This window comes from Cnephaeus nilssonii (assembly GCF_951640355.1).
Source record: "Cnephaeus nilssonii genome assembly, chromosome: 10".
NCBI classification, from domain to species: Eukaryota; Metazoa; Chordata; class Mammalia; order Chiroptera; family Vespertilionidae; genus Cnephaeus; species Cnephaeus nilssonii.
In genome coordinates, this window is record NC_137081.1 from 58,023,015 (window position 1) to 58,043,587 (window position 20,573).

The 20,573-nt window shown below is 41.0% G+C and overlaps 1 protein-coding gene and 1 pseudogene across 3 annotated transcripts in view; one reads left to right on the forward strand and one right to left on the reverse strand.

The window, feature by feature from the left end:
- Nucleotides 1–20,573, reverse strand: part of GPD2 (glycerol-3-phosphate dehydrogenase 2) — a 143,869-nt gene that overhangs the window by 114,687 nt on the left and 8,609 nt on the right. The gene's annotated exons all lie outside the window — the stretch shown is intronic.
- Nucleotides 3,046–3,952, forward strand: LOC307106059 (RNA-binding protein EWS-like; annotated as a pseudogene). Its single transcript has one exon. The product of its transcript is annotated as an RNA-binding protein EWS-like (transcript).

A 20,573-nucleotide genomic window follows, 5' to 3' on the forward strand; every position in this document is an offset into this window, starting at 1 on the left:
AAAGAGATAGAAGAAGATATAAACAAGTGAAAGGATATTCTTTGTTCATGGATTTGCAGAATTAACATCATTAAAATGTCCATACTACCCAAGGCAATCTGTAGATTCAATGTAATCCCTATTAAAATAACAATGGCATATTTCAAAACTCTAGAACAAACACTCCAAAAATTTATATGGAATCAAAAAAGACCTTGAATAGCTGCAGCAATCTTGAGAAAGAAGAACAAAGTTGCAGAAATCACAATACCAGATATCAAGTTATACTACAATGCCACTGTAATCAAAACAGCATAGTACTGGCACAAGAACAGGCATATAGATCAATGGAACAGAACAAAGAACCCAGAAATCGCCCCAACTCATTACTCAATTAATATTTGACAAAGGAGGCAAGAGCATACAATGGAGTCAAGACAGTCTCTTCAATAAATGGTGTTGGGAAAATTGGACAGATACATGCAAAAAAATGAAACTAGACCACTAATTTACATCATACACAAGAATAAACTCAAAATGGATAAAAGACCTAAATGTAAGTTGGGAAACCATAAAAATCCTAGAAGAAACCATAGGCAGCAAAATCTCAGACATCTCTCGTAGCAATATGTTTACGGATACATCTTCTAGGGCAAAGGAAACTAAGGAGAAATTAACAAATGGGACTACATCAAAATATAAAGCTTATGCACAGCAAAAGAAACCATCAACAAAATGAGTAGGGAGGCCACTATATGGGAAAAAGAAGGGTTTTAGATAATTAAGTTTCTATTGGCCTGGATCTTAATTACAGATATCCCATATTGTTTTTGTTAATCCTCATCTGAGGATATTTTTTTCCAATGATTTTTAGAGAAAGTGGAGGGAAAGGAAGAGATAGAGAGAGAAACATCTACGTAAGAAAGACACATCAATTGGTTGTCTCCCGCAGGAGCCCTGACCGAGGCGAGGATGGAGCCTGCAACCGAGGCAGGTGCCCTTGACCTGAATCGAACCCAGGATCCTTCAGTCCTGGGACCAACACTCTAACCACCAGCCAAAAAAAAACCTATTTCTAAATGTAGTCATCCTTCTTTGAAGTCTCAAAAAATCTTAAAGAAACTCAAGATCATTATTCTGAAATCTCTTTTTTTTTTTTGAGTAGCACAGATGAAGGTTTGAGAATCTGACTTCCAACATACAAAACTTTGAAAAGTTGGATTATTTAAATTTTCAAATGCTGATGCCAATTGATTTAACTTTCCCTAATTATTTTTATCACTGAATGAAAGGGAAAAGTACCACTTCTTTCAGAAGTTCAATTGCAATTGCATTATATTTTTATCACTAGAAAAACATTTTAAATAATACTTGTTGAACATAGTTCATGAAATCCTGAGCTCATTAATAAAAAATATGACTGATAATTTTTTGTAATTAATTATAACACATTAATTTCAGTTAATTTAATTTACTTACATTGTAAAAAAAAAAAAATAGTCCTAAATTTGATCACAGCTCTATTACAACTCTATTAATGCACACACCATGGCTGAGAGTTATAACAGAGACCAAGAAGTATGCTGGAATGGGAGAACATTGTTCTACTTCCTTCAGCATGAGAATATCTTCAAGAAATAAAGCTAACCACAGTTTACATCCTGACCTGTAGCTTTTTTCCCTCTGTAGCCTGCTGAAATTTACATTTAAAATTCACTCCTCGCCCTGGCGGGTTTGGTTCAGTGGATAGAACTTTGGCCTGAGGACTGAAGGGTCCCAGGTTTGATTCCAGTCAAGGGCACATGCCAGGGTTGCGGGCTCAATCCCCACTAGGGGGCATGCAGAAGGCAGCCCATCAATGATTCTCTCTCATCATTGATGTTTCTCTCTCTCCCTCTCCTTTCCTTTCTGAAATCAAAAATTTATATATATATATATATATAAATATATATATATATATAATTTTTTTTAAAGCATCTGCCCATGGATTGACAGATCCCAGGTTCAATTCCAGTCAAGGGCACATGCAGGCTTAATCCCAGGACCCATTCAGGGCTCAGGGCTGGTGCAGGAGGCAACCAATCGATGTGTCTCTCTCATATGGCCGTTTCTCTCTCTCCCCACCCCCCTTCCCTTCCACTCTTCTCTAAAAATCAATGGGAAAATATCCTTGGATGAAGATTAGCAAAAATAAAATAAAATTCACTCTCCTACACATCTAACTAATAACCTGCTGCATGTATAGATGTAACTCACAACAAAGGGCCAAATTACACACATAAAGCATCACGCAAAGTAAGTCTAAAATGTACTAGCATTAAAATAATCATGTATTGTATTTTTAGCTTAGCAATTATACTCCCTAAAAAATGACTGACCCTTAAGGAAATAAGAATCAGGCAATAGAAGAGACAGATTCTAACAACAATTTCATTCCAAACTATGGAATAAAAATCATACAACATATTGTAAATGCTCCATCCCCTCATCCTCCAAAATGGGAGAGAAAAAATAGATCTTCCTTCACCTATGCAAGAATACTATGCAAAGCTGTATCTCCACCTCCTTAGTCATCTTGGCTAAAACAAACTTGGTCATAAGATCTTATTTTCCCCACTTGAACAAGGCATCCTCTTCAAGCCTCTCCCTTTAGATTTTTCTTTTCTTCTTGAAAAGGACTGGCACACACCCTAAGTGGAAAGCATTCAAGTCCTAGACTATTAACAAGTCTAGTCACTGTGCATGAGGCAGCTGTGTACCAACATTACACAGCTAATACCCTCGCATTTGACATTCTAAAATTTAAATAGCATACCCGGGTGGCTTGGTTGGTTGGAGTGTTGTCCCATACACCAAAAGATTGCAGATTCAATTCCCAGTCAGGGTACATCCTTGGTTGCGGGTTCAATCCCAGGCCGGGGTGCATATAGGAGGCAACCAATTGATGTTTCTCACATCAATATTTTCCCTCTCCCTCTCTCTCTCCTCTCTTTCTCTCTCACACACTTGCTCTCTCTCCCACCCCCTCTAAAAAACAATAAGAAAAGAAAAAAATGTTAGGCGGCGCCTAGGGAGAAATGGAGAGGGAGATGGACGTTGAGAGAACGAGAAGGAAGGAGAGAAAATGGTGTCCACGGATTACAGTACCTACAGCCAAGCTGCAGCCCAGCAGGGCTACAGCACTTACACCGCCCAGCCCACTCAAGAATACGCACAGACCACACAGGCATATGGGCAGCAAAGTTATGGAACCTATGGACAGCCCACTGATGTCAGCTATACCCAGGCTCAGACCACTGCTACCTATGGGCAGACAGCCTATGCAACTTCTTATGGACAGCCTCCCACAGGTTATACTACTCCAGCTGCCCCCCAGGCCTACCGTCAGCCTGTCCAGGGGTATGGCACTGGTGCTTATGATACCACCACTGCTACGGTCACTATCACCCAGGCCTCCCATGCAGCTCAGTCTGCGTATGGCACTCAGCCTGCTTCCCAGCCTATGGGCAACAGCCAGCAACCACTGCACCTGCAAGACCACAGGATGGTAACAAACCCGATGAGACCAGTCAACCTCAATCCAGCACGGGGGGCTACAACCAGCCCAACCGGGGATATGGACAGAGTAACTACAGTTATCCCCAGGTACCTGGGAGCTACCCCATGCAGCCAGTCACGGCACCACCATCCTATCCTCCTACCAGCTATTCCTCTACAAAGCTGACTGGTTATGATCAGAGCAGTTACTCTCAGCAGAACACCTATGGGCAGCCGAGCAGCTATGGACAGCAGAGTAGCTATGGTCAACAAAGCAGCTATGGGCAGCAGCCGCCCACTAGTTACCCCCCCCCCCCACACACACACACACACACACACACAAACTGGATCCTACAGCCAGGCTCCAAGTCAATATAGCCAACAGAGCAGCAGCTACGGGAAGCAGAGTGAGTTGCTAAGAGAGAACACCAAATAAGAGTGGCTATGTTTGGAGTTTCTGAACGTGGGGAAATGGTCTTTATCATTGTTTGCTTTTTGACTCCAAGATGCATCTTTAGGGCATAGCATCCTGGCTGATAGCTTGGATGTCCCAATAAAGACTTCAGTGCTTTAAAAAAAAAAAAAATGTTAAAAAGCATAAACATGAGAAGATAAAGGATTCTACTCAATATTTTCTCTAGAGCCACTATTGCTACAAAAAGAAAAAAGGAGAAAAAAAAAACAAAAAACGACTCTATGTTATTCTTATTCTCAAAACAAGATTTTAAAAAAGCACCAGCAAGGTGAGATTAAGGAAACTTGCCTTGTAATGCTGTTTCTACCATCAGCTTGCTTTGTGATTTCAGGCAAATCATTTGAATGTGTGGTTCCTCGTGCCACCTATAAATAAAGTATCTCTGAAAATGTCCAGAGATATTTTAACTTTAAATTCATATTATTTCATTATTTACTTCATTCAATAGGTACATGAAAGAAAAAAAAAACACCACAAAACAAAACCTTAACCATTAAAGGTGATACTATCTTAATGCCCTATTTATTTAGCTGTATTGGGTAATAAGTCCTGAGTTCATTCTTTCATTCAGTAATTATTAACAGATCATCTAACATGTGCTAGGCACTGAACGTACAACTGAGAACAAATATACAAAACTCCTGCCCTGCAAGAGTTTACATTTGAATGAAGTTTACAGGTGTGTGTTTTTATGTCTAAACTTTATGAATTAAAATATCTCTAAAATACTAGTTATATATGAGCACTAGAGGCCCGGTGCATAAAATTCGTGCGCAGGGGCCGGGGGTGTCCCTCAGCCCAGCCTGCACCCTCTCCAATCTGGGACCCCTCAAACGGGTGGTCAGACATCCCTCTCACAATCCAGGACTGCTAGCTCCCAACTGCCCTCCCTTGCAGGCCTGGTCCCCCCAACTGCCCTCCCCTGCAGGCCTTGTCCCCCACCATCTGCCCTCCCCTGAAGGCCTGGTCCCCCCAACTGCCCTCCCCTGCAGGCCTTGTCCCCCACCAACTGCCTTCCCCTGCAGGCCTGGTCCCCCCCAACTGCCATCCCCTGCAGGCCTTGTCCCCCACCAACTGCCCTCCCCTGCAGGCCTGGTCCCTCCCAACTGCCCTCCTCTGCTGGCCTAGTCACCCCTAACTTCCCACAACTGCCTTCCCCTGCAGGCCATCTTGTGTTGGCCATCTTGTGATGGCCATCTTGTGTCCACATGGGGGCAGCCATCTTTTACCACATCAAGGTGGCCATTTTGTGTCTTGGTATGATGGTCAATTTGCATATTACTCTTTTATTAGATAGGATAACCAATGGACACAGATGGGGGTTGGGGGCGGTGAGGGATGTGCTGGTGATTGGGGTGGCCGGGGAGAGATCAATGGGGGGAAAAGGAGACTAATGTAATACATTAAACAATAAAGAACTTAAATTTAAAAAAAAATACAAGTTATAGTCTTCTTCTTAAATAAAGGATATTGCCCATGAAGTCAATTACTGATGACTTAGAGCCATCCATATGAACATCAAACTATGCTATCAAAGGGCCGTGCCCTCAGGAAAAGCACCAGGGACAACAGTATCAGCCCCTTTACTAAAGGGCCCCAACCAACAGCCTGTTCCACTTGAATTCTTCTTCTGTCTGCTTTACAAAATTTTCCTGTTTCTTCCAAACTGTCGGGCTGCTGGTAATTTTCCCTTTTGATCTTGGAGCTCTCCAGTTCACTTCTAACTTGTTACCACTGTGGTCAGAAGAATGAGAGCCAAGTTAGCTAAAACTGTGTTTAAAATACAAATAAATAATTCTAAGCAAGGCAGAAGGAACAACTTAAAAGCATTTTAGCATTTGGATTTTCAACAGTCTGGCTCTATCTATTCAAAGGTCTTTGTTCCCTTCCTTCCTGAGTTCTAGGTCAGAAGAGTTTACCTAGAAGTTTGCTGTACACAATATGGATGAAAAAAACACCAACTTCATAAGAGTATGTAGATTAAGAACTTCAAACCAGACACAAGCACACAGTCCAAGATTAGAAAAAGAAAATTCTTATTTCAATTCTGTCTCATCTGAACAGAATTGAAATAAGAATTTCATCTTTTTTTTCATCTCTTGGGGGGAAAAAAATGCGGCAAAGCTGTTTGCTTCTGCTCAAGAAATAATTAGAACAATTTTTCTGTGCTATCATGGATTTAAAGAAGAGTTTACCGATAAATTAGCCAAAAAAATAATCTATCTGCCACTCCTAGAAATCTACAATATTCCTTGTCAAAAGCTGGCTTATGAAAAACATACTTATAGTTGGTGAGGGAAAGATAGCAATGGTGCACTCTAAGAAAATAACAAAAGCAAGAGTTTGAGTACTCAGGAAAGTTTCACTGAAGGACCTACGCAAGTAAGGAAAATGAAAGGAGAAACATTCAGTCCTACAACATACATTCAACTGGGATTTCCTAGTACTGAACGCCTGCTGTGTCCTCAGCACTGCTCTAGGGACTGGCAATCTCTCTGCTCTCACAGATTGGGGCAAACAAAAATTAAACAGGTAGACCAATTTTCAAATTGAGTACTTTGAAACTGACAAGTGCTATGAAGAAAACAAGATGGAATATTAGGTTAGAGATTGGCTGGGGTTAGCGGGGATCCACTTTAGATAGAATGTTCATGAAGGTGACTTGGCAAAAATGTAATTGAGGAGGAAGAGCCAGCCACCCAAAGATCTGAGAGAAGGGCCGTGCACAAGGAGGAAACAGGTGTGCAAACTTGGCCTCTATGGACACTGAAAGCCACTCTGGCTGCAGCCCAATGATAGGAGCAACGGGTTACAGAAGAGGTCAGAGAGCAAGACAGGTGCTGAGCCACATATGACTTCTTCCTTGTAAGGCGCTTATTCTGAAAAGACAGATATAAAATCAATGGATGGCCCTAACCGGTTTGGCTCAGTGGATAGAGCATCTGCCTGTGAACTAAAAGGTCCCAGGTTTGATTCCGGTCAAGGGCATGTACCTTGGTTGTGGGCACATCCCCAGTAGTAGGTGTGCAGGAGGCAGCTGATCGATGTTCTAACTCTCTATCTCTTTCCCTACCTCTCTGTAAAAAATCAATAAAATATATATATATTTTTTAAATCAATGGATGGTCTTAATCAGTGCAATGATAAGGTGAAATTTGTAGGAAGGAAGAAAAGGAAAGAAGGGAGGAAGAGAAAGAGGGAGATGGGGAGGGAGGATCACCCCTTATTACCTTTTGAGGTATTAAAAGTAAAAACAGTAATTTTTTACTTAAGAACACCACTGGCCATGTTCATAGCATGTAGATGAAAGCAAGAAAAAAGGACATACCAAGGAGAGAGAAAGAGTTAACAAATCGCATGACAAAATAGTCAAAATATAAGCCACAATCAAAAACAGGATTCCATAATAGAAAAATAAATACCTCAGGGATAATCTTGAATATAATATCTACTGAGCTTACACACTTGAAAGACTGTTTTATCTTATTCAGCCTAACAAGCTGGTAGCAAAGAAGAGTAAGTGTCAACTGAGAGAGCCTCTCAAATGCCAACAGCAGAAGTCCTCTTTCTATTTCTGTTCCCCCTTGGGCTGGGGTTGTTTGCAAGTGAATTTCCCCCCCACAACTCATTATAGCTTGAACTGATTTTGGACTCATCTTGGAAAAGAACCCTGGGTCACATCTCAACAAGCTGTTGCTCCCGGAACATTCCCCACCAACCACAGACGGAGAGCTGAAGAGCAACTTACTGACCCACTGAGTATAGATTTAATAGACAAGAGAGACTGCAAATGATTAATTGCAGTTATTTATATTTATGGGTTTGAATCTTCAGTATGGTTGGCCTCTTCCCATTTTATTTCATAATCTTCCCCCTGTTGGAGACTGAAGAGCAAAAGTCAATTGCCTGAGTGTTGGCATCACATGGAAACTAAAGGGCCATGCATTTCAATTCCAGCTCAAGAAACACTCTGGCTCAGCAGATGTAATTCACCAGACCCCAGTGGGCTAGACTCACACTGTTGTCAGTCAAATCACATAGCTGATGGAAATCAGCAGAGCACGTTAGCAATTTATACTCAACAGCCTCTCCTCAACCATAAATTTCAAGATAATGTTTAATGACACCCAAAGTTAACCCAAGAAATTGAGCCCATACTTGGAGTCTGTGTTCTTACCATGAGGCACTCAGGAGGCAAGTGACTCACAAAATGAAATTTCTAATAGAACTCCTGCCAAAACTCCAGACTCCAATATCAATCCAGTGACCTTCAGGCCAGACCTCACCCAGTGCACTTGTACCTACTTCCTGGGTCATTAGTTTGGCGGCTGCCTGCAACATGGTTTTTTTCAGTCTGTATTTGATACTCCACCCTATCTAGGGCAATCTCGGCCTGCACAAAGCCAGACTTCTCTGGACTTCAGTCTCCTCATATAAAAGATTGAGATCATCAGTACTTTAGCTTTGTCATGCCACTTCTAGATCCCATACCCCTGGCCTTTTGCTCTCCAGGGTCTCTGGCCATTGTTCCTGTTTTCCAAACTCACCACCAAAATGTTTGCCATCAGCATCTCCTACCCCACACTGACTTGAAAAAGCAACAGTTGTAAACTGGTAATAATTATGATAAAGTGAAGGAAGATCTACAAGTAAGCAGACAGCCTTAAGTAAGTTAAACATTCTAGAATTTCTTTATAGCTTAGGAATTAATTCATTCCGTGTTAATTATACTCTGGATATAGATGAGATGATGGGCAAGTAGAAAATTAACTATGAAGAGAAAAAAAGTACATAAATCAGTTTCTGTGTGTGTGTATTTCTTTTAAGTATATGTGCATACACACACACCCATACACACATACATACACATGAAAGCTAGAAGGTTATACCCAAAATGTTTAAAACCCATTTCATCTTTGAATGGTAGGGTTTTAAGTCATTTTTATTTTCTTCCTTGTGTGAATCCTTTTTTAAAATTTCTAAAGTGAGCGTGAATTATTCTTGTAATAAAAACAAGTCCAGTGTGGGGGCTAGGGGGGGCAGGGAGGGGGGGCGGAGAGCAGGGAGAAGTGAAAAAAAGTAAAAATTCTCAAGAGCACCCTGCAGATAGCTGACATTTGACTAAATCCCATATCATCTGACCATTACTTGAGTGATCTTCCTGTTATACAACTTTTCTCATCTTTAATGAACTAAAGTAAAAGATCTATACAGAGAAAAGAAAAGAATTGTTTGCCTTTATAATTTATTAGGAATCTTGGAGCAAGAACTGGAAAATGTCACAAAATTATCTACCGTATTCTGAAGAACAGTCTCTACACTAACTAGAATGAATTTGCCTTGAGCACCAACCCAATAACTATTTAAACCAAGTTAAACTACATATAAACTAGTCCTGAAATTTGTTTATTTTATATTACATCCAGTGAAGGGTTTAAAGTTTAACACAACATCAAAAATCCCAACAACTAATAAAATCAGTGACTGCAAAGCTGAAGGAACTTACTAGAATTTGGTGTTCCCCAAGGTTAACTCTTCAGCCAACAACACAGCCAGCGGGGGGCGGGGGGTCACCTATCCACTGTGCCAATATGAAAAGGACAGGCCATCCTAGATGGGGCCAACATTCCTTCTGTCTCCCCACCCTGTGACAATTCAGTGCTCTCATGCAGGAACACAGCTACAGAACATTCTCTGCAGGAGGCACAGCTAGAGAACATTCTCGGCAGGAGGCAGTCAGTGTAGGGACCATCAAAGACAGGCAGCCCTGGGTTGAATTCCAACTTAGCCACTTACTAGCTGGGTGACTATGAGCTTTAGTCTTCTCATCCATAAAATCCCATCTATTTCACAAGTTATACTGAGAATTTGAGATCACATAATAAGGTGTAAAAATGCACCTGCCATCAACAACTCCCATTACTCAGCACCTACAACGGGCTCCCACATTTGCATTGCTGAATTGGAGTGATAGAGAAAACGGGTCAGAGGCGAGAACAAAAGCAGCCAATCTACACAGGGCCATAACCCTGCTTCAGCTCACGTGGAGCTTGTCTCAGACCAAGCAAAGGCACTTAAGACTCACGGGTTGGAAAATAAATCCCACCACTTCCCTGAAAAAACAGTAGGCAGGCCTCTTCCGTCATTTCTCTAGCATCGCTCTCCAAAATAAACATTCTCTCAAACAGAATGGATACTGTTATTTGTTCTAAAAAAAAACCAAACAAACAAAAATTGTAAAGCCCAACATCTAACACAGATTTAACTCCAGGCCACAGGTTACCTGTTACAGAGGTCAGGAGGCAACAGGCTCTCTTTCAGGTGAGGTCAAGCGCTGATCACAGGGAGCCTAGCGTTCATGCGTCTATCTAATCAGTCTTGAGCAGTTCAGTTGATGGGTTTAAAACATTCCCCAGAAGAGGCTTGAGCAAAGGTTTATGGCCTGAGTTAACCCAAGTCACTGGGACAACTTTGACCCACAAGAGTGTGTGTTTTTCCCCTCTATTCAGAATATTTCTTGGAATTTATTTTTAGTTCAAAGAAGGTGAGGAATTGCTTTCTGGCTCAACCATAAACCCTGGGCACCATTTACCATAAAGAACATACTAATGTAAAACAAAAATGTCAAGACAATCAGCTCTGACTTGATATTTTTAAACAAATCAAGATATTTCACCCTGGCTGGTTTGGCTCAGTGGATAGAGTGTCAGCCTGCAGACTAAAGGGTCCCAGGTTCAATTCCGGTCAAGGGCATGTACCTTGGTTGCGGGAATATCCTCAGTGGAGGGTGTGCAGGAGGCAGCTGATCGATGATTCTCTCTCATAGGTGTTTCTAACTCTCTATCCCTCTCCCTTCCTCTCTGTAAAAAATCAATAAAATATATTTTTAACAAAAAAGGTATTTCTTTACATGTGTCCTTTATATTATAATATCTTGATGTCAGATGTAAAAAACATATAACTTGACTTTGGTTAACCTGATAGCAAGAACCTGGGAACCAGAGTCAATGACCCCATCTGAAGTGTCAAAATGGGTCTTGTCTGATCACTCATTCAGTTCATGTAAACTTCTGCCAGCCCTAGCTGGTTTGGCTCAGTGGATGGAGCGTCAACCTGAGGACTCAAGGTCCCGAGTTCGATTCCAGTCAAGGGCACATGCCCGGGTTGTGGGCTCGATCCCCCGTGGGGGGTGTGCAGGAGGCAGCCAATCAATGATTCTCTTTCATCATTGATGTTTCTATCTCTCTCTCCCTCTCCCTTCCTCTCTGAAATCAATAAAAATATATTTAAAAAAATAAAATAAACCTCTGCCAAATAGTGTACTGTGTTCCCCAAACCACCTTTACCCATACCCATAGAATCCCTTCCATTCCCACAGACTCCTCCACCTCCCCTCAACATACCCTTGCTCTCCCCTTAACATCCATCATTCCCCATCCATCTGCACTAAGAAGTTACTCACTCCTGCTACCTCATTTCACACGTGCCCTTTCCATTCTTCTCTTACTAGGTTCTTATTGCTGATGTCTGATTTACATGACCTCAATTCTTTGTTATGTATAATTAACCAGTTCATGTAGGATCAAGAAACCCAAGATATGAAGAAAGCTAAAAGAAATTGGATATTTTAACCAAGGTTCCAAAAGGTTCCCCACAATAATCCAGCAATTGTTAAGAAGGCACTGGAAACTGCCTGGTCATCATACTTAAACACCATGAGAAAACTACATTTGTTTGATGTAGGGTGTGAAACTTAGAAAGCTAATTATTACAGGAAGTGAAAAACCTATACTGTGAAAAGTATAAGACATTGGTGAAAGGAACTGAAGAGGACACAAACAAAAGGAAGGAAATACCATGCCCATGGGTTGGGCAGCTTAATATCATTAAAATGTCCATACTACCCAAAGCAACCTCCATATTCAGGCAATCCCTACCAAAATACCAATGGCATTATTCTAAGAATTAGCACAAATAATCCTAAAATGTATATGGAACCACAAAAGACTCTGCATAGGCCAAAGCAATCTTGAGAAAGAAGAACAGAGTTGAAGGTATCACACTCCCTGATGTCAAACTATATTACAAAGCTATAGTAATCCAAACAGTATGGTACTGGCACAAAAACAGACTCATAGATCAATGGAACAGAACAGAGAGCCCAAAAATAAACCTTTGCTTATTTAGTCAAGTACTCTATGACGAAGGAGGCAAGAACATACTCTTTAGTAAGTGGTGTTGGAGAAACTGGTCAGATAAATGCAAAATAATTAAACTGGACCACTCTCTTCCACCATATCAAATATATATTCAAAATGGATCAAAGACATATATGTAAGGCGTGAAACCACTTAATTCCTAGAAGACAAATCAGCAGTAAACTCTTTGGCAGGGATCTTACAGCACAGCAAATATTGTAACAAGTACACGGCAACAGGTGGTTACTAGACTTAGTATGGTAACATACTAGACAAGATACATGTCAAATCACTATGTTGTAAACCTGAAACTAATGTAATGTTGTATGCCAATTATGTTTTAATGTAAAAATTGTTTTAAGTTCATGATTCCAATTCAGAATAAAACAATAACAACTGGGAGCAAAACCACTACATAACTCAAGTAAATAAAAGTCATCAGTAAAAGAAAAATAACAGGATTAAGTACACCTCCCATCCTAACTCATGGCCACTCATTCTTCTTCTCCTTTATCAGAAATTTTACCTCCACTGTTGAAGTAACAAACAAAAAAAAGAATAAACAAAATATAATTTGTAAACTCAAATATGTATTGAATTTTCATTTATTCAACAAATATTCATCAGGCACCTAGTGTGGTAGCCTGTGAGTAAACACAGATGAATTAATTCATAATTTCTGGCTCTAAGAAATTCATAGGTTAGAGAAGATTCTAAAACAAATACAAGTGTTACAAATAAGGTTTGGAAAAGGGGCTAAGGGAGTAATTACCCTGGGGGGAAAGGGAGATAGGAAACATCATCAGGACAAGTTTGTAGAGAAAGCAATAATCAGCTCAAATGTTGAAGGTTGACCAGGTGCAGTGTGAACATGAGCAAAGGCATGACAGCATGAATGAATATTTCATTTTCCAAAACAAGAGGGTGTGATATGCCTGGAACACAGGAGGCCGTGCAATTGTCATACGTGGGGAAGGAGGGGCGGAGACTGACCAGGCAGCAGGGCTACATCTCCGGAGATCTTATATGCCATTCAGAGGACGTTGGCCTTTGTCCAGTAGGCAATGAATTGACAAGGAAGGCCTTTAGGTATATTTGCTGGTTACAGACTGTGTTATAAGGACTGTGCTAGTCAGTTTATACACATTATCTTAATCCTTACAACATTCCCTGCAGGATCAGACAGAATCAAATTTGAATTTAAAAGACCATTCTCCCATTCCCCGTTCCTTGAAGCAGTGCTGGGAGATAAACTGAAAGGACATGAGTCTGGGAGCAGGGAAATCGGGAGACTGGGTGTAAACATCTACACAGAAACTCCTAAGGGTATATACTTAAGCCTATGACAGTGACAGGGGGGTGGAGAGCACAGTAGTCTAAATCCATTTGGAGGGAAGGTTGCTGTGATCACTGCCTCCAGAAGCAGCACTCCTTAGTTTCTGCCAAATAGGGGAAAGCACCTCCCCCAGGGACCACACCACCATCTTGGCTAGGAAGAGGCCCTTAGAGAATGCGGTCTCCTGCCACTTGAGAGTGGTGCCCAAGGAGGCCTTTGTTCTCCAATTGGCCATTAGGCCACCAGGAGATGCCTAAGGCTATGGAAACGCTGAGGAGCCTTTTGCTCATCCTTGGCCACCAAGTCAAAAGGAGCTGCCACAAGGTCTTCACCCAGCTTCCTCCAAGACATCTCAGGACCAAGTCCAGCATGCCTCACAATCCTCATTACCTCAGTCTTCACCAGAAACAATCTGCCCCACTTTTCACCTTCTCAGCCCTCCCCCTGCCCCTTCTGTCATCTGAAACTCACTGTCTACCCTCTACAAACTCCATAATATTCCCTTCTCTGAATGTTCCTTCCACCAGGTAAAACCCAGAAACATGGAGAAAGCAAGGAATTTTAAGGCTAAAGCTTATTAACACTGTTTTTCCATTATTCCAATCAAGGGGAGGTTGATTATACACTCAGATTTAAGCCTAGTGTTCAACCAATGTAAATAGGGATGGCTGTACCAGTTGCTAAAATACCAAACGTCTTTGAACCAGATGGTAAGTAGATCCTTGCCTGGGACCTTCCTATGATAAAGTGATTAAAGAATTAATGCCTCGCTTCACAAAAGGTACCCAGGATCCTACTGCAGACCAAAAGCTTGCTTCTGTGATTCCCATTCCACTTAAGCTGTAAATACTTTGAGAAAAACTCCAGCTCCTATCCTAAAAATCCCCCAGCCTGGAAATGGATTGTCTCACCTTTCACCTTCCAATTTCTCCTCTATCCTCTTTCAAAAGTCATACCTGTTTTGAAGTTCATGTCACTGGACTTGACCACCCATTATCCCTTCTTGTTGTCATCTACTCACATACTACTGTTTGCCCTCATTCACTGATGACGAGCACCTGGCTGTTTCCCTTTCCAAACTTTCCTGGTAGGATCAGACAGAATCACATTTCACTTCACTCTAGCCATCTTCTACATTGCCATGGAGCCTCCAAATCCTAAACTATCTCACCTCTGGTGATCTTCTCTTGGACACAGCCTCGGCCACCCACTCTCATTCTTATAACCTCTGATTTGGCATCTTGATTACTTGCACCAGTTCTGAGACTTCAAGCATCCCACAATGTGAGCACCACCTTTTGTTTTTCCAGATCATCTATTCTGCTATTTCTTTCTATTCCAGCATCTTCTTGGCAATATCTGGCTTTCCAATCCATTGACCCTACAATTTCTTCCACTGTTAGTTACACCCTCACTTTCATTTCTTCCAAGTTTAGAGTCAAGGTCCATCATTATCACCTCTCCTTTGTAAGCACCCTTAAGTCCCTTAGACCTCTCTTCCTGCTTCTCAATTACCTGGCTCATCCACAAATTACACCTAACCATTGACCTGTTCCAAGCCTCCACCTACAAAGCTGAAGAAATGCCTGGAAGAAAACACACAACCACAGCTAGCCTCAATTTAAATTCATGGCTGCAAATCTGTAATGGGCACTTCCTGGAGATGTTTCCAAGTAGCTATTGCAAATCTTTTCCCCCAAACCTGTTTCACTGCTCCCCACCCCAATATTATCATACTTCCCTGGGAAAGAAGAAGCAATCAGGTAAGAACTCCATTTTCCCACAACTCAATCCATGACCTTTCAGCTTCTACCCATTGTCTCTGCAATCCTTTTTTTAAAAATATATATATATATATTTTTTTTTATTGATTTCAGAGAGGAAGGAAGTGGGAGAGAGAGATAGAAACACCAATGATGAGAGAGAATCTTCAATCGGCTGCCTCCAGCACGCCCTCCAATAGGGATCAAGCCCGCAACCTGGGCATGTGCCCTGACTGGAATCAAACTGTGACCTCCTGGTCGACACTCAACGATTGAGCCGCACCAGCTGGGCTCTGCAGTCCTTTTTACTATGACTGAAATGTCCCTATTCCTAGTAACCACCAACCTCTTCATTTGTACCGTAGATCTCCTCACTTCCTGGCCCTTTAGGAATTATACTCCAACATTTATCCATCACTCTTTCCTGTCTTCATTCGTTTTTCCTTGTTCCTTAATCATTCTATCATTTCTTCTCTACTTAAGCTCACTCTATTACTCTCTGGTTTAAAAAAAAAAAAAAAAAAAACACTCCCTTAACCAGTATCTTCTTCCAAGAACTTTCCCATTTCTCTGATTCTCTTCACAACAAAATTTATTTAAGTTGTCTGTAAGCACTATCTCTACTTCCACAACTCAATCCAATAACCTTTCATCCAGCTTCTACTTAAACTGTATGTCAGATTGTCAAAATCACAAATGGCCTCATTTCACCAAATGCAATAACTATAACTGACACATCTTCTTTAAAAATATTTGAACTCAACTTGAGGGATACCACACTCTCTGATTTCCTTCCTATCCCACTGGCAACTCCTCCTTCTCTTCTAAACAATTCAGTGCTCCTAATGGCCCCAGTCTCTATATATACATTCTCTATGGGTAATGCCATCCAGTATCAAATACAACCTACAGCAAATTATTCCTAACTCTGTATCTTCGGCCAAAATGCCACTTAGAATCTCCAAATTCCCCATTTATCCAATTGTCTGACATCTCTAAAGAAATATCTAATAAGTGCCTCAACCTCAACATAGCCCAGAACAGAATTGTATGCCTTCTGTCAAGCCTGCTTCTCTCCCAGTTCTCCCTTTCTCAGTTTATGGCCCAGTTCCTCAAGTAACAACTGTAAGCCTTTGTCTAGATTCCTGTTTCTTTGCTATATATAATTAATCTATCAGTAAGATCAGTCAACCAACTCTATCTCAAAAACATATCCTAAATCCATTCACTTCTTTCCATCTTTAACACAATGCTTGTCCATACAACTGTGATTCCTCAGTTGGGCAATTAAAATAGACTCTTAATTAAAATCCTATTTCCAAGCTTCCTTCCCTCACCTACCCTAATCCAGTCCACTTTTAGCAACCAGAGCAGTCTTTGATAGCATGCATTCGGAATGGGGGCAGGAATACCCACAAGGGGACAAAACTGGTTGGGGAAGGGGGGATATTTTATACAACAATGATTTGTTGTTCTTCAAAGCTCAACTCTACCCAACAAAACCTTATTCCTTAATATTTAATTAGTACTCTCTTGCTAGGAGTACAATTAATTTAATTTTTAAATTAATTTCCATTAATTTTTCTTTTTAGAGAGACATTATGAGAAGTTAAGAGGGACACTGTTTTATAGCAAAACCACATTTCACTTACTGGCACATAATCATCCAATGGCTTGTATAACTGTTGAACAAAACTAAGTGCCTTAATCGGCCTTATAAAGCTCTATAGGATTGGCCGCCTGGAACGAGATGGCCGGGACTATAATTCTCCCTGCCTTCCGCCCCTACACCAAGCACACGACCATAATCAACAGGATCACACCCTATAACCACCCAGTGCCCCTCCGAGATGATGGGAGCATGCCCCATGTGCCCAACCATTCCCAGGACCCACGGGGCCCAAGCGTGGAGTGGCTGAAGAAACTGTGAACACCTCCACTAACAGGGAGGGAGGTACCCTTCCCTGTGGCCCCAATAAAAATGTGAAAACAGAAAAGAAAAAGAAAAAAGGCTCTTCTGGCCCTTGCCTACTTTTTAAAGATTCTCTTGTACATTGTGGTACAGACTGAAAGATATCCACTCAAAAGATATCCACATCTTAAACCCTAGAACTTGTGAATGTTATGTAACCAAAAATAAAAATTAAAAAACCCTTTGCAAATGTTATTAAACAAAGGATCTTGAGATGGAGAAATTATCCTAAACTTCCAAGGTGGAAACTGAATGCAATCACATACATCATTATAATAGGAGGCAAAGGGAGATTTAACACACAGAAGAGAAGGCATTGTGACCATAGAGGCAGAGATTGCAATGATTAACCACAAACTAGTAAGTGCTGGAAGCCACCAGCAGCTGGAAGAAGCAAGGAACAGATTCTTCCCTAGAGCCTAAGAAGAGAACACAGACTTGCAACACCTTGATTTTGGCCAGTGACCCTGATTTTGAAACTCTGGCCTCCTGAACTATGAGGGAATAAATGTCTGTCTGTTTCAAGCCACCAAGGTTAGATAATTCGTTACAGCAGCCACAGGAAACTAGTACAGACATCTCTCACTCTCACTAAGTTCCAGGTTTATTCACCTTCTTCTGCCCATCAAATTCACCAGGAATACAAGTAGGGTTTTGGTACCAGCCGTGTCCACTGCCTGGAATGCTCTGCTCATCTTTGCACAGCTAGCTTTTTCTGGTCACTTAGGAAACAGCTCAAATGTCAGCCCCTTGGACAGGCCTTTTCAAACCAACCAAATCCAAAATAATCCCATAGCTATCACCATCTCATAAGTCATTTCTTAATTTAATCATTACTACTTCTTCCCCGATACCAGAATGTAAACTCTACAAAAGCAGAGATCAGTCCAGCTAGTGTGGCTCAGTGGTTGAGAGTCGACCTATGAACCAGGAAGTCAGTGTTCGATTCCCACTCATGGCACATGCCCGGGTTGGATCACCAGTGGGGGGCATGCAGGAGGCAACCAATCGATGATTCTCTGTCATCATTGATGTTTCTCTCTCTCTCTCTCTCTCTCTCTCTCTCTCTCTCTCTCTCTCTCTCTCTCTCTCTCCCTCTCCCTTCCTCTCTGAAATCAATAAGAATATATTTTTTTAAAAGCAGAGATCATATTTGTTTTGTGTATCACTATAATCTTAATTTGTAGGGAAATGTCTGGCACATAATTAGGTGATTGATAAACTTCACAAATGAATAGATGACATAGATGGGAGAAAACAGCATTTTAGAGAAGAGACAGCATTTAGAGAGTGGGAGAGATGGTGAGTCCTGTCTTGACTGTGGGACATCCAAGTAGAAATGTTCACTGAGTTTGAACTCAAGGAAGAGCTCCAGTTGGAGATGTTGACTTTGGAATCATTGAATGGGATATAGCAGATAAATTTGAAGGTGCAGAGAGCATCTACAATGAGATGACAGTAAATTGAGGCAACTCCAATATCAAGAACCTTTAGAAATATCCACAAGGAGCAGTCCAAACGAAGAACAAAGAATCATAGTAGCCTAGTGAAAGTTCAATTTCACGAGGGAATGAGCAGCACCACAGACATTTCAATTAATAAGGTCTCATTGACTTGCCAGTCAGGAGAACACCAGTAATCATAACAAGAACAGATTAATCTAAGGTAGAAGCCAAATTTCTAACAGCTGTAGAGTAAATGCAAGGGGAAGAAGCAGAAAAACAACATATAGAATATGCTTTCAGGAAGCATAGCTTGAAAGAAAGGAGGAAGTGAGCATGTAGCAAGAGGAGAGTGCAGGGTGGAGGAATAGTTCTGGTTTTCAGTCTGGTTTGTTTTTGTAATGGAAGAATCTTGAACATTCTTCAAATATTTAAAATGCAGGTGAACATGGAGAAATTTCATGGAGTAAGTTATCTGAGGGGATGAGAAGTATTGAGTAAAGCAACAAGTTTGGATAACTCTACCTCAGTGTTGGTAGTGATTGATGGAGTTGGTGGACTTAGATATGTAGATGTGGAAAGGAGAGTAAAATCTTGAAAGTTGACCTATCTGTGTTTTCTCAGTATAATAGGATGCAAGAACACTGTGAGGGGGATAGCTAACTCTTCACTAAAAACCAATATTCTCTTCTTCCTGGTCCCAGCTAGACTACATTTGCCAATCTCCCTTTGCTAATAAGTGTGTCTGTGCACCTGATTTCAGGCCAATGGTATGTGAGTGGAATTGATACATTTATTTTAAGACTAAGCATTTAGAAAGTAGATACGCTTCTCTTTCACTTTCACTAGTTGAAAATACAGTGATTTTCAACCAATGTGCCACAAGAACTTTTTAAAAATGCAATGCCTGACTATCTAGTCGGGGCACTGACCTATTTTTCCCTTAAGTTGTCAAATTTTAAAAAATGACTACAGCCAACACAACAATAGCCATCTGGTGTGAATAAATCAAAATTATACCTATTTTTTGTCAGATCGGCAAAAATATACACTGAGTGGCCAGATTATTATGATCTCTGAATGCATAATAATCTGGTCACTCAGTGTGTGTGTGTGTGTGTGTGTGTGTGTGTGTGTGTATACATATATATATATATATTAGAGGCCCGGTGCATGAACTCATGCATGGGTGGGGTCCAGCCAGCCTGGCCAGGGGGAGGGGACATGGGCGGTTGGCCAGCCTGCCTGCTGGTCAAACTCCTGGTAGAGGGGACAATTTTCATATTAGCCTTTTATTATATAGGATATACACTGAGTGGCCAGATTATTATACATTCAGGGATAATAATCTGGCCACTCAGAGTATATTTTTCAGTGTGCCGCAGAATTTTAGTAATTAGTTTATGTGTGCCATGAGAAGAAAAAGGTTGAAAAATGTTGCCCTAAGGGGTGGCAGAGTAACAAAATGAAAAGTTCCAGAATGCCTGAATCACCCAGTGGAGGAAAGCCATTCACCAACCAAGCCATGATCTGTTGTGCTTGTGCTTTTATCTATTTTCAGATCTTTCTGTTATGATAGTTTAGTCTGCTCTAACCGCTATCAATCATCTTCTGTTTTTAAAAAAATGCACAGGTAGGGTAAAAGGCTCAAAGAAAATGCTGCAGATTCAGAAAAGCTGTGGCAAGAAATGGGAAAAGATGCCATCTAGAAACAGATGCAAGAACTGTGGCCGAAGAACATAAATTTGTATGTACTGCCAATGAGCATGATAGTGTTAATTTCCCCAATATCATCCATAAACCCAGGTGTAGAAGTGCAAAAAGCAAACTAATATCAAGTCATAGGTTGTTTCCACATCCATTAAGACTAA